We start from the raw sequence: 19,832 nt of genomic DNA on the forward strand, positions 1-19,832 counted from the left end.
GGTCTGGAGCGGACCTCAACAGTCATACAGCGAAGGGGCTAGACTGGTAGAAGGAAAACCAAGCAACAGAAATACTTCATCATCAACATTCGGGGTGTCCACTCAGAGACCCAAACGAAAAGTCAGCAACTACGCAGACGACCAGCGGACAAATCCACAAAGATTGGAAGAAACCAGCGCAAAAAGGAGGAAAACACCCGAAACCAGAACACATCGCCTCCTAGAAAGGAACAAAACTCCTCACCAGCAAGGGAACAAAGCTGGACGGAGAATGACTGTGATGAAATGACGGAATTAGACTTCAGAAGATGGATAATGAGAAACTTTTGTGAGCTAAAAGATCATGTATTAAATCAATGCAAAGAAACTAAGAACCTTGAAAAAAGATTTGAAAAAAGATTTGAGGAAATGATAACAAGAATGGATACCTTAGAGAGGAATATGAATGAATTAAAGGAGCTGAAAAACACAATACGAGAACTTCGCGAAGCAAACGCAAGTTTCAATAGCCGAATTGACCAAGCAGAAGAAAGAATATCTGAAGTCGAAGACCAACTCAATGAAATAAAACGAGAAACCAAGATCAGAGAAAAAAGCGCAAAAAGGAATGAACAAAGTCTCCAAGAAATGTGGGACTATGTGAAAAGACCTAACCTACGTTTGATAGGTGTACCAGAAGGGGACGAAGAGAATGAATCCCAGCTGGAAAATACTCTTCAGGACATCATCCAGGAAAATTTCCCCCACCTAGCAAGACAAGCCAACACTCAATTGCAGGAAATACAGAGAACACCACAAAGATATTCCGCAAAAAGAGCAACCCCAAGGCACATAATCGTCAGATTCAACAGGGTTGAAATAAAGGAGAGAATACTAAGGGCAGCCAGAGAGAAAGGTCGGGTCACCCACAAAGGGAAGCCCATCAGACTCACAGCAGATCTCTCAGCAGAAACACTACAAGCCAGAAGAGAGTGGGGGCCAATATTCAACATTCTTAAAGAAAAGAACTTTCAACCCAGAATTTCATATCCAGCCAAACTGAGCTTCAGAAGTGAAGGAAGAATAAAATCCTTTGCGAACAAGCAAGTACTCAGAGATATTGTCACCACCAGGCCTGCTTTACAAGAGCTCTTAAAAGAGGCACTACACATAGAAAGGATCAATCAGTACCAGCCATTCCAAAATCACACTGAATGCTAAAGAGCTTCGACATAATGAAGAATCTACAACAACTAACAGGCAAAACAGCCACTTAGCATCAAAATGGCAGTATCAAATTCACACATAACAATATTAACCCTAAATGTAAATGGACTAAATGCACCCATCAAAAGACACAGACTGGCAAATTGGATAAAAAGCCAAAACCCATCAGTGTGCTGTATCCAGGAAACCCATCTCACATGCAAGGATACACAAAGGCTCAAAATAAAGGGATGGAGGAAGATTTACCAAGCTAATGGAAAGCAAAAAAAAGCAGGAGTTGCAATTCTCATCTCTGATAAAATAGACTTTAAAGCAACAAAGATCAAAAGAGACAAAGAAGGCCATTACATAATGGTAAAAGGATCGATACAACAAGAAGAGCTAACGATCCTAAACATATATGGACCCAACACAGGAGCACCCAGATACATAAGGCAAGTTCTTAATGACTTACAGAAGGACTTAGACTCCCACACAATAATAGTGGGAGACTTTAACACTCCACTGTCAATACTAGACAGATCAACCAGACAGAAAATCAACAAGGATACCCAGGGCTTGAACTCAGACCTGGAGCAAGCAAACCTGGTGGACATTTACAGAACTCTCCACCCCAAATCCACAGAATACACATTCTTCTCAGCACCACATCACACCTACTCTAAAATTGACCACATAATTGGAAGTAAAGCACTGCTCAACAAATGCAAAACAACTGAAATCATAACAAACAGCCTCTCAGACCATAGTGCAATCAAGTTAGAACTCAGAATTCAGAAACCGACCCAGAACCGCACAGCTTCATGGAAACTGAACAACTGGCTCTTGAATGTTGACTGGGTAAACAACGAAATGAAGGCAGAAATAAAGAAGTTCTTCGAAACCAATGAGAATGAAGACACAACGTGCCAGAACCTCTGGGACACATTTAAAGCAGTCTCTAGAGGAAAGTATATAACAGTAAGTGCCCATATGAGGAGAATGGAGAGATCCAAAATTGAAACCCTATCGTCAAAATTGAAAGAGCTAGAGGAGCAAGATCAAAAAAACTCAAAACCCAGCAGAAGACAAGAAATTACTAAGATCAGAGCTGAGCTGAAGGAGATTGAGACACGAAAAACCCTTCAAAAAATCAATAAATCCAAGAGCTGGTTTTTTGAAAAGATCAACAAAATAGACAGACCACTAGCCAGATTGATTAAAAATAAAAGAGAGAACAACCAAATAGATGCAATAAAAAATGATAAAGGGGAAATCACCACAGATTCCACAGAAATTCAAACCATCATCAGAGAATATTACAAACAACTCTATGCACATAAACTAGTAAACCTGGAAGAAATGGATAAATTCCTGGACTCCTGTGTCCTCCCAAGCCTAAACCAGGAGGAAGCTGAAACTATGAATAGACCAATAACAAGGTCTGAAGTTGAGGCAGCAATTAAGAGCCTACCTCACAAAAAAAGCCCAGGTCCAGATGGGTTCACAGCCGAATTCTACCAGACACACAAGGAGGAGCTGGTACCATTCCTTCTAAAACTATTTCAAACAATCCAAAAAGAGGGAATCCTTCCCAAATCATTTTATGAGACCAATATCATCCTGATACCAAAACCCGGCAGAGACCCAACGAGAAAAGAAAACTTCAGGCCAATATCCATGATGAACATAGATGCAAAAATCTTCAATAAAATATTGGCAAGCCGATTGCAACAGCAAATCAAAAAACTTATTCATCATGATCAAGTAGGATTCATCCCAGGGTTGCAGGGCTGGTTCAACATACGCAAGTCTATCAACGTAATTCACCACATAAACAGAACCAAAAACAAAAACCACATGATTATCTCAATTGACGCAGAGAAGGCATTTGACAAAATTCAACAGCCCTTTATGCTAAAAACCCTCAATAAACTCGGTATCGATGGAACGTATCTCAAAGTAATAAAAGCTATTTATGACAAACCAACAGCCAATATCATACTGAATGGGCAAAAACTGGAAGCATTCCCTTTGAAATCTGGTACTAGACAAGGATGCCCTCTCTCACCACTCCTATTCAATATAGTACTGGAAGTTCTAGCCAGAGCAATCAGGCAAGAAAAAGAAATAAAGGGTATTCAAATAGGAAAGGTGGAAGCCAAATTGTCTCTCTTTGCAGACGACATGATAGTATACCTAGAAGACCCCATCGCCTCAGCCCAAAAACTCCTGAAACTGATAAACAACTTCAGCAAAGTCTCAGGATATAAAATCAATGTGCAAAAATCACAAGCATTCGTCTACACCAGTAACAGACTTAAAGAAAGCCAAATCAAGAGCGAACTGCCATTCGCAATTGCTACAAAAAGAATAAAATACCTTGGAATACAACTCACAAGGAACGTAAGGGACCTCTTCAAGGAGAACTACAAACCACTGCTCAACGAAATCAGAGAGGACACAAACAGATGGAGAAACATTCCATGTTCATGGTTAGGAAGAATTAATATCGTGAAAATGGCTATACTGCCCAAAGTAATTTACAGAATCAACGCTATCCCCATCAAGCTACCATTGACTTTCTTCACAGAACTGGAAAAAACCACCATGAACTTCATATGGAACCAAAAGAGAGCCCGCATAGCCAAGTCAATTCTAAGCAAAAAGAACACAGCGGGGGGCATCACACTACCGGATTTCAAACTATACTACAAGGCTACAGTAATCAAAACAGCATGGTACTGGTACCAAAACAGAGATATAGACCAATGGAACAAAACAGAGGCACCGGAGGCAACACAACATACATACAACTATACAATCTTTGATAAACCTGACAAAAACAAGCAATGGGGAAAGGATTCCATGTTTAACAAATGGTGTTGGGAAAACTGGCTAGCCATGTGCAGAAAGCAGAAACTGGACCCCTTCCTGACACCTTACACTAAAATTATCTCCAGATGGATTAAAGACTTAAACATAAGACCTGGCACCATAAAAACCCTAGAAGGAAATCTAGGCAAAACTATCCAGGACATAGGAGTAGGCAAGGACTTCATGAACAAAACACCAAGAGCATTGGCAACAAAAGCCAAAATAGACAAATGGGACCTAATGAAACTCCACAGCTTCTGCACGGCAAAAGAAACAGTCACTAGAGTGGATCGGCAACCAACAGAATGGGAAAAAATTTTCGCAGTCTACCCATCTGACAAAGGGCTGATATCCAGAATTTACAAACAACTCAAGCAGATTTACAGGAAAAAAACAAACAAGCCCATTCAAAAGTGGGCAAAGGATATGAACAGATACTTTACGAAAGAAGACATATATGAGGCCAACAATCATATGAAAAAATGCTCATCGTCACTGGTCATCAGAGAGATGCAAATCAAAACCACATTGAGATACCATCTCACGCCAGTTAGAATGGCGATCATTAAAAAATCTGGAGACAACAGATGCTGGAGAGGATGTGGAGAAAAAGGAACACTTTTACACTGTTGGTGGGAGTGTAAATTAGTTCAACCATTGTGGAAGACAGTGTGGCGATTCCTCAAGGCCTTAGAAATAGAAATTCCATTTGACCCAGCAATCCCATTACTGGGTATATATCCAAAAGACTATAAATCGTTCTACTATAAGGACACATGTACACGAATGTTCATTGCAGCACTGTTTACAATAGCAAAGACCTGGAATCAACCCAAATGCCCATTGATAATAGACTGGATTGGAAAAATGTGGCACATATACACCATGGAATATTATGCAGCAATCAGAAATGATGAGTTCGTGTCGTTTGTAGGGACATGGATGAATCTGGAAAACATCATCCTCAGCAAACTGACACAAGAACAGAAAATGAAACACCGCATATTCTCACTCATAGGTGGGTGATGAAAAATGAGAACACATGGACACAGAAAGGGGAGTACTAAACACTGGGGTCTATTGGCGGGAAAAGGGGAGGGCCAGTGGGAGGGGGAGGTGGGGAGGGATAGCCTGGGGAGAAATGCCAAATGTGGGTGAAGGGGAGAAGAAAAGCAAAGCACACTGCCATGTGTTTACCTACGCAACTGTCTTGCATGCTCGCTCATGTACCCCAAAACCTATAATCCAATAAAAAATTAAAAAAAAAAAAAAGAAAAAAGAAAAAAAGAAAGACACAAATTGTCAACATCAGAAATGATAAAGGTGTCATTGCTACAGAGAAAAGATCTCCGGTTGAAGGAACCAGAAAACTGAAATGTAATTATGACCAGTAAGAGAATGGGGTAATTCTAGAATAAAAAGCAGTCAGAAAGGAGATTCTCAAATACTTTCTCACAACGTCTTTGAACACTGAAATGCATGTATAGAAAAAACTAAAAGCAGCTCAACTAAAGCCAAAAGATCTGGACTGAGACTGGATGCACCACCCAAGAAAGAGTTCAAAGTTCAAATCCAGCCAAGTTAGAGGACTATCAAAGTAAAAGTAAGATTACCCACTAGAGAATAATAGAATCCAGAATCTCTACAACTGCTTTGTATTTATAGTGGTATAGCTATGTGTCAGGTATTATGCTACTTGCTGGGAACATCCTAGAAAACAAGACAAAGTTCTTGTACTCATGGAGGTTACACTCAAATGGAGAAGATAGCCAAGAAAGTATAACAAAAGTTAATTAATGTTTTGATAGGAGACATAGAAGAAATACATCATAGAACATCTATTGTAATCTAAGTAAGGGTTTTCGAAAGTTTTAACTAGGCAAAATCAAAGGAGCAGAGTATTCCAGGCAAAGCTTGTAGGTCAAATGCTAAACCAGATATACTTCAGTGCAAAAACTGGGAAGGTTTCTTGACATAGCACACTGAAGAAACCAAAAGAATTTCCTTATAGTTGGTACATATATGGTTAAGACTAAAATGTCAAGGGATGAAAATAATGAGTTCAGCTGTGTTCAAGGTTAAGTCAAAAGTCAAATTAAAGAATCTGAACTTAATTTTAAAAGCAATGAGAAACTTCTGAAAGATCTTCATGCACAAAGTAATGTATTTCAATTTTAATGTTAGAAAAGTCCTATTGATGGTTATGAAAACAACAGTCTGAATAAAGTAAAGGCTAAAGACAGACACATTAAGAAGCTGTTTGAGAATTCTCTCAACATAGCCTCCTGAGTATCTGGGACTACAGACATGCACCACCATGTCCAGCTAATTATTGTATTTTGTGTAGAAATAAGGTTTTGCCAGGTGGCCCAGACTGGTCTCAAGCTTCTGAGTTCCACTCATGTGGGCCTCCCAAAGTACTGGGACTACAAGCATGAGCCACCATGCCCAGTCTGATTTAAATTTTTCTGAGAAAGGTTGGTTAACATGGAGAACATCCTAGTCTGATTATTTTTCTTGTGCATGTATGTAATCCAACTGTTATAAAGATCCCCTGAATACTCAAATGTACCTGAGAATTCTAAAGGGAAGTCACCACAATTATTTCATGGCTTGTATATAACATTTTGTGCTCCCTGTGGGAGTCTATATTTCAGTTAAAGAAGAATAGAAAATGATTATGTCAAACTCATCCCACAAATGGGGTATGGTATTTGGTTGGGAACTCATTCTTCAATTCCCTTCCCTCATCAGCTTCATTTTGACCAAATTCCTTACCATTTCATGATTCACACCATGCTTTTTCATGCATTTTTGTAGATGCTGTACTCTCTTCCTGGAAAACCTGGTATGTGACCCCTTCCTCCTTTCATTGGTAATCATCTATGACTCACCTCTGATGTTACCTTTCCAAGAAGTTTTCACAGAAAATCCTAAGAAGAGTTCATCACAAGTAGGCCTTCCAAGAATATCTCTTAAATAAACCAATGAATTAAAATACAAACTCATTTGCTTCTTGCTATCATAATTCCTTGCTTGTTTTTATTTTATTTTTTATCTGTCTCTTGGTAAAATTCTTCATAAAAATTCCCATCTGGGAGGACTCAAGATGGCGCTGTGAGAACAACCCAGGATTGGAGTTCTCGTTGTGTCGGCGGAGAGGTGAGTCTGAGCTGCATTTCCAGACTGATCTTTGTTGCCCACGGAACGGGAAAATTCCCAAGTGAAGAGGAGACGCAGGACACCAGGCAGATATTCCGCCTGGCGAAGCCGGCAGCCGGGGTGGCGGCGGCCGGCCCTACCCAGTGCTCCCCACAGGGCGCACTTGTCCGGGTACCCCGTTGAACCGGCAACCAGAGACGTGAGAGGGCTGGACTTGAGACTGAGCTAGACTTGGACAGTGGGCCAGCCCAGGGGATTGCAGGAACAGAGCGTTAGGATTGGCCCAGCGGAATGAACAAAACCGCGATTTCAAACAAGCCCCGTGCAGACGGCCCGAGATGCTCTGAGGGGGAGGGGCAGCCACCATTACCAAGGCAACCCGCCCCAACTGAGATACACGCCCATTGCTGACGCAGCCAGCCATTGCCGAGGCAACCCGTCCCTACTGAGATACACGCCCACTGCTGACGCAGCCTGCCGTTGCCAAGGCAACCCGCTACAACAGAGAGACTCCACCGCAGGGCGTGGCGGAGAACAGAAGAACAGCTGAGCCAGGGTGAGCCTCACAACAGCAGGGCGGAGCCTCGGCAGGCAAACAGTGGCTAGTCTGCATCCTAGCTGGGCAGGACCTCAACGGACATCCAAAAATAAAGCCCAAACCCCTCAACACAGAGCATTTGAGAAAAAAAAGGGTTTTTTTAATGAGCTCTGTTGCAGCAGAATCAAACATAGCAGCCTAACAGCCCTGAATAAACAACACAGCTCACAGCTCAGCAATTAAACCCCTATAAAGTACAAACTGTCTCCTCAAGCAGCTCCCTGACCCCTCTATATTCAAAAGGCTGACATTAGGCAGGCACCATCCTGGGACAAAGATAGCAGAAAAAGAAACTGGTAGCATCTCTCGCTGTGCCAGAGCTGCTAGAGGTGCACCCCAGACAAGCAGGGTCTGGAGCGGACCTCAGCACTCGTACAGCGAAGGGGCTAGACCAGTAGAAGGAAAACCAAGGACAGAAATACTTCATCATCAACATTCAGGGTGTCCACTCAGAGACCCAATGGAAAAGCCAGCAACTACGCAGACGACCAGCGGACAAATCCACAAAGATGGGAAGAAACCAGCGCAAAAAGAAGGAAAACACCCAAAACCAGAACACCTCGCCTCCTAGAAAGGACCAAAACTCCTCACCAGCAAGGGAACAAAGCTGGACGGAGAATGACTGTGACGAAATGACGGAATTAGACTTCAGAAGATGGATAATGAGAAACTTTGGTGAGCTAAAAGATCATGTATTAAATCAATGCAAAGAAACTAAGAACCTTGAGAAAAGATTTGAAAAAAGATTTGAGGAAATGATAACAAGAATGGATAACTTAGAGAGGAATATGAATGAATTAAAGGAGCTGAGAAACACAATACGAGAACTTCGCAAAGCATGCACAAGTTTCAATAGCCGAATTGACCAAGCAGAAGAAAGAATATCTGAAGTCGAAGACCAACTCAATGAAATAAAACGAGAAACCAAGATTAGAGAAAAAAACGCAAAAAGGAATGAACAAAGTCTCCAAGAAATGTGGGACTATGTAAAAAGACCTAACCTACGTTTGATAGGTGTACCAGAAGGGGACGAAGAGAATGAATCCAAGCTGGAAAATACTCTTCAGGACATCATCCAGGAAAATTTTCCCCACCTAGCAAGACAGGCCAACACTCAATTGCAGGAAATTCAGAGAACACCACAAAGATATTCCGCAAGAAGAGCAACCCCAAGGCACATAACCGTCAGATTCAATAGGGTTGAAATAAAGGAGAGAATACTAAGGGCAGCCAGAGAGAAAGGTCGGGTCACCCACAAAGGGAAGCCCATCAGACTCACAGCAGATCTCTCGGCAGAAACACTACAAGCCAGAAGAGAGTGGGGGCCAATATTCAACATTCTTAAAGAAAAGAACTTTCAACCCAGAATTTCATATCCAGCCAAACTAAGCTTCAGAAGTGAAGGAAAAATAAAATCCTTTGTGAACAAGCAAGTACTCAGAGATTTTGTCACCACCAGGCCTGCTTTACAAGAGCTCTTAAAAAAGGCACTAGACATAGAAAGGATCAACCAGTTCCAGCCATTCCAAAATCACACTGAATGCTAAAGAGGATCAACATAATGAAGAATCTACAACAACTAACAAGCAAAACAGACACTTAGCATCAAAATGGCAGTATCAAATTCACACATAACAATATTAACCCTAAATGTAAATGGACTAAATGCACCAATAAAAAGACACAGACTGGCAAATTGGATAAAAAGCCAAAACCCATCAGTGTGCTGTATCCAGGAAACCCATCTCACATGCAAGGATACACAAAGGCTCAAAATAAAGGGATGGAGGAAGATTTACCAAGCAAATGGAGAGCAAAAAAAAGCAGGAGTTGCAATTCTCATCTCCGATAAAATAGACTTTAAAGCAACAAAGATCAAAAGAGACAAAGAAGGCCATTACATAATGGTAAAAGGATCGATACAACAAGAAGAGCTAACGATCCTAAACATATATGGACCCAATGCAGGAGCACCCAGATACATAAGGCAAGTTCTTAAGGACTTACAAAAGGACTTAGACTCCCAAACAATAATAGTGGGAGACTTTAACACTCCACTGTCAATACTAGACAGATCTACCAGACAAAAAATCAACAAGGATATCCAGGGCTTGAACTCAGACCTGGAGAAAGCAAACGTGATAGACATTTACAGAACTCTCCACCCCAAATCCACAGAATACACATTCTTCTCAGCACCACATCACACCTACTCTAAAATTGACCACATAATTGGAAGTAAAGCACTGCTCAACAAATGCAAAACAACTGAAATCATAACAAACAGCCTCTCAGACCATAGTGCAATCAAGTTAGAACTCAGAATTCAGAAACAGACCCAGAACCGCACAGCTTCATGGAAAGTGAACAACTGGCTCTTGAATGTTGACTGGGTAAACAATGAAATGAAGGCAGAAATAAAGAAGTTCTTCGAAACCAATGAGAACGAAGACACAACGTGCCAGAACCTCTGGGACACATTTAAAGCAGTCTCTAGAGGAAAGTATATAGCAATAAGTGCCCATATGAGGAGAATGGAGAGATCCAAAATTGACACCCTATCGTCAAAATTGAAAGAGCTAGAGGAGCAAGATCAAAAAAACTCAAAACCCAGCAGAAGACAAGAAATAACTAAGATCAGAGCTGAGCTGAAGGAGATTGAGACACGAAAAACCCTTCACAAAATCAATAAATCCAAGAGCTGGTTTTTTGAAAAGATCAACAAAATAGACAGACCGCTAGTCAGATTGATTAAAAAGAAAAGAGAGAACAACCAAATAGATGCAATAAAAAATGATAAAGGGGAAATCACCACAGATTCCACAGAAATTCAAACCATCATCAGAGAATATTACAAACAACTCTATGCGCATAAAATAGTAAACCTGGAAGAAATGGACAAATTCCTTGATTCCTGTGTCCTCCCAAGCCTAAACCAGGAGGAAGCTGAAACTATGAATAGACCAATAACAAGGTCTGAAGTTGAGGCAGCAATTAAGAGCCTACCACACAAAAAAAGCACAGGTCCAGACGGGTTCACAGCCGAATTCTACCAGACACACAAGGAAGAGCTGGCACCATTTCTTCTAAAACTATTTCAAACAATCCAAAAAGAGGGAATCCTTCCCAAATCATTTTATGACACCAACATCATCCTGATACCAAAACCCGGCAGAGACCCAACGAGAACAGAAAACTTCAGGCCAATATCCATGATGAACATAGATGGAAAAATCTTCAATAAAATATTGGCAAGCCGATTGCAAGAGCAAATCAAAAAACTTATTCATCATGATCAAGTAGGATTCATCCCGGGGATGCAAGGCTGGTTCAACATACGCAAGTCTATCAATGTAATTCACCACAGAAACAGAACCAAAAACAAAAACCACATGATTATCTCAATTGACGCAGAGAAGGCATTTGACAAAATTCAACAGCCCTTTATGCTAAAAACCCTCAATAAACTCGGTATCGATGGAACGTATCTCAAAGTAATAAAAGCTATTTATGACAAACCAACAGCCAATATCATACTGAATGGGCAAAAACTGGAAGCATTCCCTTTGAAATCTGGCACTAGACAAGGATGCCCTCTTTCACCACTCCTATTCAATATAGTACTGGAAGTTCTAGCCAGAGCAATCAGGCAAGAAAAAGAAATAAAGGGTATTCAAATAGGAAAGGTGGAAGCCAAATTGTCTCTATTTGCAGACGACATGATAGTATACCTAGAAGACCCCATTGCCTCAGCCCAAAAACTCCTGAAACTGATAAGCAACTTCAGCAAAGTCTCAGGATATAAAATCAACGTGCAAAAATCACAAGCATTCGTCTACACCAATAACAGACTTAAAGAAAGCCAAATCAAGAGCGAACATTCGCAATTGCAATTGCTACAAAAAGAATAAAATACCTTGGCATACAACTCACATGGAACATAAGAGACCTCTTCAAGGAGAACTACAAACCACTGCTCAACGAAATCAGAGAGGACACAAACAGATGGAGAAACATTCCATGTTCATGGTTAGGAAGAATTAATATCATGAAAATGGCTATAGTGCCCAAAGTAATTTACAGAATCAACGCTATCCCCATCAAGCTACCATCGACTTTCTTCACAGAACTGGAAAAAACCACCATGAACTTCATATGGAACCAAAAGAGAGGCCGCATAGCCAAGTCAATTCTAAGCAAAAAGAACACAGTGGGGGGCATCACACTACCGGATTTCAAACTATACTACAAGGCTACAGTAATCAAAACAGCGTGGTACTGGTACCAAAACAGAGATATAGACCAATGGAACAAAACAGAGGCACCGGAGGCAACACAACATACATACAACTATACAATCTTTGATAAACCTGACAAAAACAAGCAATGGGGAAAGGATTCCATGTTTAACAAATGGTGTTGGGAAAACTGGCTAGCCATGTGCAGAAAGCAGAAACTGGACCCCTTCCTGACACCTTACACTAAAATTAACTCCAGATGGATTAAAGACTTAAACATAAGACCTGGCACCATAAAAGCCCTAGAAGGAAATCTAGGCAAAACTATCCAGGACATAGGAGTAGGCAAGGACTTCATGAACAAAACACCAAAAGCATTGGCAACAAAAGCCAAAATAGACAAATGGGACCTAATCAAACTCCACAGCTTCTGCACGGCAAAAGAAACAGTCACTACAGTGGATCGGCAACCAACAGAATGGGAAAAAATTTTTGCAGTTTACCCATCTGACAAAGGGCTGATATCCAGAATTTACAAAGAACTCAAACAGATTTACAGGAAAAAACAAACAAGCCCATTCAAAAGTGGGCAAAGGATATGAACAGATACTTTATGAAAGAAGACATATATGAGGCCAACAATCATATGAAAAAATGCTCATCGTCACTGATCATCAGAGAGATGCAAATCAAAACCACATTGAGATACCATCTCACGCCAGTTAGAATGGCGATCATTAAAAAATCTGGAGACAACAGATGCTGGAGAGGATGTGGAGAAAAAGGAACACTTTTACACTGTTGGTGGGAGTGTAAATTAGTTCAACCATTGTGGAAGACGGTGTGGCGATTCCTCAAGGCCTTAGAAATAGAAATTCCATTTGACCCAGCAATCCCATTACTGGGTATATATCCAAAAGACTATAAATCCTTCTACTATAAGGACACATGTACACGAATGTTCATTGCAGCACTGTTTACAGTAGCAAAGACCTGGAATCAACCCAAATGCCCATTGATAATAGACTGGATTGGAAAAATGTGGCACATATACACCATGGAATATTATGCAGCAATCAGAAATGATGAGTTTGTGTCGTTTGTAGGGACATGGATGAATCTGGAGAACATCATCCTCAGCAAACTGACACAAGAACAGAAAATGAAACACAGCATATTCTCACTCATAGGTGGGTGATGGAAAATGAGAACACATGGACACAGAAAGGGGAGTACTAAACACTGGGGTCTATTGGGGGGAAAAGGGGAGGGTCAGTGGGAGGGGGAGCTGGGGAGGGATAGCCTGGAGAGAAATGCCAAATGTGGGTGAAGGGGAGAAGAAAAGAAAGCACACTGCCATGTGTGTACCTACGCAACTGTCTTGCATGCTCTGCTCATGTACCCCAAAACCTATAATCCAATAAAAAATTAAAAAAAAAAAATTCCCATCTGTCACCAGGATGATAAAATAAGGAGATCAAGTTAACAGAGAGTGCCTATATCAGGAGGTAGAATTAGACATGGACCAACTTGAACAGATAAATATTCCTTCCTTGTCACATTGACAAGCTGCCTCTCAGAAACCCTTCCAAAACCAGGGTGCTAAATGAGATTAGCAAATCTTCAGAAGACCACTCCCCACCCGCATTTTGGCTTCAGGTTGCTCTTGTGAAAGGGCAGGATATAAGCCCAATATATGCACCGCCCGGCCTCTCTGCTCCATTTGCTTGGGTGCAGCAGTGCAGTGAGCTCAGCTAGTTCTCAGTTGCCACAACACAGCTCCTGGGAAGAGGGTGTGGGCGAGCACACCTCAAACCACATTGGCATGCAAGGCGGAGGGTGGCTGAGTAGCCTGCCTGGATGCTATGTTTTAATCAGGAAGGGGAGAACACTTTGCTTTGTTGTTGGGCCTATATTTATCTTTTTCTTGACAATTCCAATCTTTAAATATCTTGAACCCATTACTTTCTACACTTGATTGCTTTTGATTTTTCTCTCTAATGCCATTTCCTTCTATGGGAAATAATAGAGCCCTTCAGGTAATTTGACTTTTTGAGAAGGAATTAAATCATCTTAATATAGATGAGACTGCTATTGGCTCAATGGTCTAGCTACTGAGCATATTATAGTTTTTCCAAGATAGTCCTCACCTCCAGTGATTAGAGAGAGAGGCCCACAGCCACCATGCAATGGACTGAATATGGGAGATGCAAAGATGGGAATATGACTGTTGACCTCATGATCTCTGGGAAACCAGAGCAGAGACACTAGAAAGCACAATAAAATACATCCAGGACACAGGGATATGTAAGATGCTTGCTTAATTATACTGTGACTGAATTGCAGATGATGAGCTCAGGTTGCTCCCTGATAGGAAGTGTTATTCTAGGCCCTTGGTCCCTCATTCACCCAAAAATGGGGGAGAGGACCCCACTGAGCATGATGAGCTTGTTCAAGTAAATATTGGACCCCAAGAGTTTTGCAAAAAGTAATTTATTTAGACAGAGAGAGAGAGAGAGAGGGAGAGAAAAGAATACAGAGAGAGAGAGAGAGAGAGAGAGAGAGAGACCTCCCATGCTGTGGAGAAAGAGGATCCAGAGATGGAGTCCACACAGATGAGAGAGAAGGGGACTTTTAACCTGGGAGTTATTCCTGCTCCATTTAAATTTTTTTCCTATTAAAGTAGTTCCTTTAAACTTCTGGGGAGTGACTGATCTTTGATTTCTGACATCTGATTTATTGTTTGGCCTATAATCCTCCCATAGCTTCTTGTGGGCTTTTCTAAACAAAGGAAGCTCACCTGGGCAGTAAATCTTCCCATGAGTGCAAAAATTAAACAAAGACCTCTAAGCTCCAAGACGGAGATGTGAAAGAAGGTAAGTTGGGCATGTCACTGGGAAGTTCTTGCCTTTGAAATCATGCCCCTTATGGGCCCAGGAATGGAAGTTAATTACATTCCCTCACTGCTGGGGAGAAGTTAAGATGCCTTTGCAGCATTTGAAGAAGGACTTAAAAATAAGTAGATGGAGAAGTTAGAAAATGGCTTTTTAGACCAAGGGAACAGCATTACTTCAAGCACAAACATCAAAGAGCAAGGCATCCAAATTCTATTTTTATGGCTGTTAAATCAATTGAACTAACTGTTTTCAAAATGCCTCACAAGGTTATTATTTTATTACTTGAAATTTTGTGTTTCCTGCTCTGTAGGTATTCTTTTTCTATTTTTTTACTTCAATTTATTTCTTAATTTTATGTATTTTATGCTGTTAATCAGTATTTAAATGTTCATCACTGTTTTATCTTCTCGGTAGATTGCATATTTTATTAATATAAATTAGTTGTCTTTATCTGGCTTAGTGTTTTTGGCTTAACATTCCACTTTGTCTGATTTATTAAATTACTTTTATTAAATGTATTAGTTGAGTCTATAATTATTGGACCTCAGTCAGTTGCCTGGGCCTTGAGAATAAATAAGACAATTTGGAATGAGCCCAGTCTCATTATAATAATGCAGTGTTGAGGGTAGATATCAATGAAGACTTACTTCTGGTATCCAGGAACTAACAAAACAGGAGAAGAGTGGAAATGAGCAAAAGTTCACACACCAGAGCCAATAGGGCTAACATGACATTTATTTCTTCTTGGACAACACTTTGAAAACCTTCTTCTATAATTTATTCTTTTGCCTCTTCAATAGTTAGGAAATGTGAGGTCCTGTATGGTTGAGCCACTGCCTGGATTCCCAGTAAGCTACATGCTCCCCCAAGGGGATAAAATGTTCCCACAATAAAAACCATTCCATTCAGGACCAGAGGTGGGAAAACAGGAAGGAAAAATAGCTGGTTACACTTCCCTTTTTTCATAAATAAATAAGTCTCTTTATTATTTTGACTAAATCATGTGGATGAACTAGGAAGAGACAAAATAAACTGTTATTTATTAAACTAAGCCAGAAACCACATATTATTTTTACTTGAAAAGCCTGATTAAGAGGGCAGTGTGATACTGAAGGAATGAGTTAGTGAAGGGTGGACCTCCCCAAAACAAGAATTGTAGTCAGAGGTACTTCACAAAAGTGCCCACAGAAAGAGACAGGATCAAACATCTACCAGGGCCAGGGAGTACAAAACATTTTTAGGACAGTACTAGAGGTAAACATTCTGGCCCCCTTCACCTTTCTCCCTATCCATTATGCCACCCTCAGAGAAGTTGGTGGGGCAAGCCCGGCAGAAGAGGAGATAAAGAACTGTCCCCAAGGAGTTGTGCTTGAAGAACCACACCCAGACCCAATAATCCTTAATCTCTTGAGACTTGATCTCATTCCAAGATCTGGATTTAGATCTGATAAGACTTTGGAAGTAATTGTGTTTTGCATGTAAGAGGGATGTGAAGTGTGTGTCCAGTCTGTAACAAATTGTAGTTTCCAAAGATGGATTTAATAAGATCAGCCTTCCAATATGCTCTTCTGTAAGGTGTTCTTGCCATTCCTCATCAGTTTCCCTCAGAATCTGGTCTGACCTAAATGACTTACTTCACAAAAGGTGGTGGAAGTAATATGATGAATTTGCAGGGCTAAATGATAGGAACCTTTGCAGCATCCACTTAGGTCTCTTACTTGCTCTTGTGAAACTATTTTTGTAAATGCAGCAACCATGCTGAGGGAAGCCCAAGCTCATGAAAAAGGACATGTAGTGCTCCAATTAATAGCCCCACCTAAGCTCCCAGCCAACTGCCAGAGATGTCGGCATCCCTCAGGAACACCCAGCCCAGTTGAGCTTTCAGATGCCAACACTTGACTACAACTGCATGAGAAACCCTCAGTGAGAACTTTCTAGCTAAACCTCCCATAATGAACCATGAGAGGTCATCATAAATGAAGCTAGCATTCTTGTATAACTGTAATACTGAATTTGTGGCCCTACAGATGAGGAAGCTGTCACAAACTTAATCTACTTTTCCTCCTCCTTTTCTGACATTATAGGTGCCAAAAATAAAAACGTATGTTCTTTTTCCATCTCCTCTCTTCCCACCTTCCTGTCTTAGAATCTTGAATTTTGCCATTCAGAGACTGTTTTTGCTATATGTGGCTTCTATTCAACTTTAGATTCTTACATACGATCTCTGTGTTTCAAAGAACACGTTGAAAAAGAATCTCTTTTGATCAATTCTTTCACCATATAAATTTGCAAAACTCAAGAATGGAGTCCTACAAACTAACTTACTTCTCAGCAGTACAAGTAGAAAAGGAAAGAAGCTCAGTGGAATCAAAGTACATTTGTTCTCAAATATCATGTCCTGAATATGAGGAATTTACACAAGTACTACATGAGAGAAAACAAATTCTTTTATACATAGTTACTATTGAATCTCAGCATTATTTTTACAAAAAAGAAAAGAAAGAGAGATGGAAGGGAGAATGGAGGATGGAGATTGAAATTTTCATTAGGCAAATGTTTCAAAGGACATTTTCCATTCTGCATTAGACTTCTGGTCAATTCACAATCAAAGATGTTTGATAAGTATTCAGTTAATTCACATAATTTTTAGAGACACATTACAATAGACAGCACACATGCCAAGCTTGATAAGAAAAGATGCTTTCTTGAAAAATGTCTTGATAAGTTGAACGTTTCTGTTACTTCTTAAAAAAATCATCTTGACAAAGTATATCTTATTTAGTGAGTTATATAATGGATTGGTTTATGGTTTCTCTAAATGTAGGAAGGGATTTAGACAACAGATGGAAAAATTGTAAAAGCCATCTGATTTAGAAACTATGACCAGAACTGAAGATGTAATGTCACTGGAAGTATTATCATAAGGAAATATAGAAAAGCTTGGTATCCTCAACTTTCCAGGAAGTAGTCTATGAACAGAAATTGTCTAAGTTGAACAACTGCTTTCTAACCAAGTTAATAATATCTATTATTTTTGGTAGAATGACAAACATGAAATTTAATAAACTCTAAGTAAGATACCTTTACATATACAATGAACTAACAAATCATTTGTTAATGTAGCATACTATTGTAGTTACCTCACTGTTTTTATTTTACTTCAAAATCTCTTCCATATTTCTACAACAACAAACAGAAGATGGGCAATTTTGAAAAGTTTTTTGAAGAAATATTCATTGGTATTTTGGGATAGCAGTAGAAGTCACATGGTTTTTGCCACTGAAAATACCTGATTGAGTAGATTTCAGGGGTGGACTTGAATAAATCACAGGTGCTTTTGAGACGAAGTTTCTTGATTTGCATAATGGGGATGAGGCCACATTTGCTGTGAATAAATAATTGAAGTACATAGCATGTTCCAAATTTTTAACCCTGGATTCTTCTCTCTAGACTTTTCCTCAGGACCCTGTAACCACCAGATATAACTTACAGACATTCTCTGTATGCTATCATCTTCACATGTTTCTCTGAGCTCACAAGTTCCTTGAAGGTAGGGCTGTATCTTATTCACCATTGTATTCTCAGGACCTAGCCACATTACCTAAGCCAAATCAGGCTCTTGGTAAATGTTTGATGAATGAATGAATGAGTCAGATATTCAAGGTTGGTTCATTTCTCTGAATTTGTATATTATGAATTTGTATATTATGTATGGATAGTACAGATTTTATAGAATATATCCATCATCTCAGAAAGTTGTGCTGGACAGTGCTGCCCTAGATGCAATGTTGAACAGTAATCAAACATAGTTTCAAACAAAGAAAATATTTTTACAGAAGCATTATAAGAATTCCATGCCCTATTTGTTTAAATGATAATTATCTTCTGGGAATGCTGCACACCCATCTAAATACATTATACAGCATGCAAATCCTACTGCTTTTCATAAGAAATGATAAATCTTCATTTTATGGTAAGGAGTATAGGGATTTATTAGGTTTATAAAGGGCAATATGACCAAGATGATCTAGAACAAGTTGAATTGTAGTGCAGATCTTCTGGTAAAAGTGTGTTGAAAGAGTTCTAGCTAACTTTCTGAAAATTGTACTTATATGTAATTTTAAATCAAGAAGAGAATTGGCCTAAATCTTAAAGGTACTTTATTCTTTTGGGTTTTATAATGTTTTAATAACAATCTGCAGGAGAACTGTATGGTATTTAACTAAGTGAGAGATGCAAAGATGACAGTACACCAGTCAAAAGGAGATACCAAAATATTTTTCTGGAAGAGGCAGAGATTAAACTTCATATTCAGATGTCTTGTTAGTGTTGATTTCTTTTAAGCAATCAGCAGAAGGCTGCCCCACAGCTGAAAGTACCTAAGGAGATTTGAAACTAATCTGGACTCTTCTTCATTTTCTGAGGACATCGATTGCAGAACAGAGCTCCCTTACCATCTGTTTGTCAGTATCTACATTTCTGTACAAGTCCTTCCCCTGTTAAAATTTAGACGATATTATCTATTCAGCACAAACAGTTCATTATTTTCTAAGCATTGAAATAGCAGAGAAAAGATGTTTTTGCCAGCAAATAAAACATTCATTGAGTTTATTTTTCCACCCCAGGCATTGTTGTGCTTTTTTTAACATCCAAATTGTCTGCTAGTTTTGCTGTCCTGGTGTACTTAGAAACAAACCTTTATGCACTTTTATCAAAGTATCTCATTACATTTTTGTCACAATTCATTGTGAAAAAAGGTTCTCCATTCAAATATGCACTTTGAGTGACTTGCCTGGTTGCCTTATCTGATAGACAGCAAGTATTAATTTTTAACAGAACCCTTTTTTTCTCCAGATTTTCTCCAAAATTATGTTA

Source organism: Callithrix jacchus, chromosome 11, assembly GCF_049354715.1.
Source record: "Callithrix jacchus isolate 240 chromosome 11, calJac240_pri, whole genome shotgun sequence".
Lineage (NCBI taxonomy): Eukaryota > Metazoa > Chordata > Mammalia > Primates > Cebidae > Callithrix > Callithrix jacchus.